Source organism: Coptis chinensis, chromosome 6 (genome assembly GCF_015680905.1).
Source record: "Coptis chinensis isolate HL-2020 chromosome 6, ASM1568090v1, whole genome shotgun sequence".
Taxonomy (NCBI): Eukaryota; Viridiplantae; Streptophyta; class Magnoliopsida; order Ranunculales; family Ranunculaceae; genus Coptis; species Coptis chinensis.
Window position 1 is genome coordinate 19,389,838 of NC_141461.1, and position 3,226 is coordinate 19,393,063.

Here is a 3,226-nt window from a genome sequence, read left to right on the forward strand (position 1 = left end):
TGTTTTGGTAAGATCCACTACTGTGTAAACATGGGAACAAAGGAAATTAAAGGGCTTTTTAGACTTTGGTCCTACGCATAGTTGGTTTATTAGACTTTGGTCCAGAAAAGCTTGAATATTAGACTTTAGTCCTAGTTCTGTTTGTTCACCGTTAGTCAACTCAGTTGACTAACAGTCAACGTAGTCAATCTACCTACATACGACTGAGTTGACTGTTAGTCAACTGAGTTGACTAACGGTGAACAAATAGAACTAGGACTAAAGTCTAATATTCAAGCTTTTCTGGACCAAAGTCTAATAAACCAACTATGCGTAGGACCAAAGTCTAAAAAACCCGAAATTAAATGAAAACATTTTGTCAGAGAAAAGAACCATGGCAGAGAATGGACGAACTACACCACATTATACAAAAGAAAAATGGTCTCTCTTGGTTAAAACTCTGACAACACCACATTATACAAAAGAAAAATGCTCTCTCTTAGACAAACTACACCACATTAAAACTCTGACAACGCCAAAATTAAAACTCTGTAAGACTAGGTTGAATTGTTGAGTTTTAACTAGCATTTTCGGTGAACTCTGTCAGAGTTTTAACTAGCATCTCTCTGTAAAAGAATAACAAGCCCAGCTCTCTGTCAGAGTTTTAACAAGCCCAGCTCAATAAGCTAAAACTGATCAGAACAAGTTCTATTAGAGAATTTGCTCTCAAGCAGGGGCTGAAGAAATAAAATCTGTCATAGTTTTGCTCATCAACTTGGAAAATAAAATCTTAAACCAAAACAAATGATGAAGAGATAATATACTTTCCATCTGATCTATTTCACACTTGTAAGAAATACATGTTCAATCAACATGCACAGTGATAAATACAACAAAAGTGTATACAGGACCACACAAGAAAACCTCTTACATTGATCAATCTCACCTTGACACTAGTTTCACAATATTAATGGTAAGCACATTAGGAATGAGTCCTATAACATGCCCCTTCAGTGACTTTGATGTACATACAGGAACTTCTGCAAAGCTCCATCCTCTATGAGCAAGGAAACATCTTCATTTAGTATCGCAGAGATTGAGCACTCGGTAGCTTTCCTACCTTTGTCTTCTATGTCTGATCCAAAATCTTTCATCCAAGAAGAACTTGAGAAATAGTCTTCTTGGATATAAAAACTCCTCAACCGTTCTGGTCGAATGCCCCGAATTCCAAACCTTATCGAAAACGAAGATGCTTTCTAATTCTGTCGGATTTACCTTTTGTGGAGATTAGGATTTCCAATTCCTCATTTGCATATAAGATCACATCAAAGATCTTAACAATCCATTCAGATCCATAACTATAAGTCTCATTCATTAATTGAAAAACTGCAACTGCTTGATCCAGCTAACTCAGCAATGCGAAATCTCTCTCACCATATGACAACAAATTCTGTTAAGGGAAGCACTTGCACTACTTGATTTCCATATATAAATGGTACTAAGATTGTCACAGCCCAAATTTTCTAAACAATTAAAATAAATGAATAATTGAAATATAAATATCTCAACCATCACTTTGTTCAATTGTCTAAAAACCCAGGCTATGACGGGGGATACAACACATGTAAAAACCTAAAACCCACCTCACAACAGGATCAACTTAACAACAAAAATCTCCAAATTCCTCAACTATCAATTTATTAAAAACTTTCTTCCATCCCAATACAAACATAAACAACTTTAAGAATAAATTTCCAACATCGTATTCTCATGTCACATAAAAATGTAACCTACGTTATTACATTCTTCCAACAAAGAATCAGACCTAAAAGAAAACTAACGGACCGCTCCAGGCACGAATCCCAATCACACGCCGCGGTTCCACTGCCTTCCACCTATGTTCCCAAGAACACACCCACGTTGCCAAAACAAAGCAAACATGGGTCAGCAAATTGAATTTGCTGGTATGAGTAGACTAAACACATATAAACATTTCAAACTTTTCTTATCCAACTAACACTTTAAATCTATCCCATAACTCAATCATTCACAGCTTGGAAGACAGGTAGTTCCGTCATTTTAACCGGCATAATTTCTTCCCAAGCAAGACTTCCATTATAGAACTCATTATAATACCTCCTTTTAATATCTAAACCATTGAATTAAAACTTACCGATATCCACTGCTGTATAAGGGTAAGACCGCGTCCCTGCACAAAATGTTATTAAGTCCTACCCTCCTGCAAAAGAAAGTTATAACTTCTATATATCATATGTATATATTATATTAGGTATTCAAAAGAAAACCCAAACACTCACATAATCAAATTAATACCACTAACCCGCAAGGCGAATACCTTAGTTCCTCTCTAGGGCAGTCCAAACAATCTGGTCATTCATGGCACATTCAATGAATACCCGGGTCATTCATGGCACATTCAATAAATACCCCTATATAACGCTAACGGGCCATTTATGGCACATTCAATAAATGCCCACCTAACATATGACATCAACAGTCATAAAACTCAATTCCAAAACTTGAGTCGTGGAGTTCTAAAAGAGTGCGGTAAATTTATTTATGCATTATTGAACTTTATTTTATATATCATTTAAGATAACGAATGAGTATCTTGATTCCTGTATTTTTGATTTACGCGTTATTAATTTCAGGGATGTCTTAGTGTCATAACGTTGCATATCATAAAATACTGCAAAATCACATAGTAGTTAATACACATACCCACGTATATATAGAGGTCTTAGCCTAAAGTCAAGTATGCTAATAGTCCTAGACCTATCTTAATAACCCAAATCATAATCCGAGTTAAAAGGTCAAATTGGGTTAACTGGTCAAAGTCAACCCTGGTCAACAATCAACTCTGGTCAAAGTCAAACTGTCGTTTCCATGTTCGACAGGTTCATGGTCATAGCCATGGTTCATGGCTAAGGTCAATGGTGCATGGCTCATGGGCTCATGACCAAGGTAACGGTTCGGACCCAACTGGCCAAGCCCAAACCTTAGAACCCGAAAGTCTAAACATTCAAATACCCAATTAGATCTATTTTAAATCCAATGGACTGGCCCAAGCAATATTAGAAACGGGCCCAAAAACTTTAAATTAAACAGGTCCACAAAATAAGAGGAAACCGGCCCACAACAAGTTATCAACTAATAGGAAAAGGGCCCAAACAAAAACTTAATAAACTGGCCCAACTAACAAAACCAAAATAGCCCAAAAACCAAA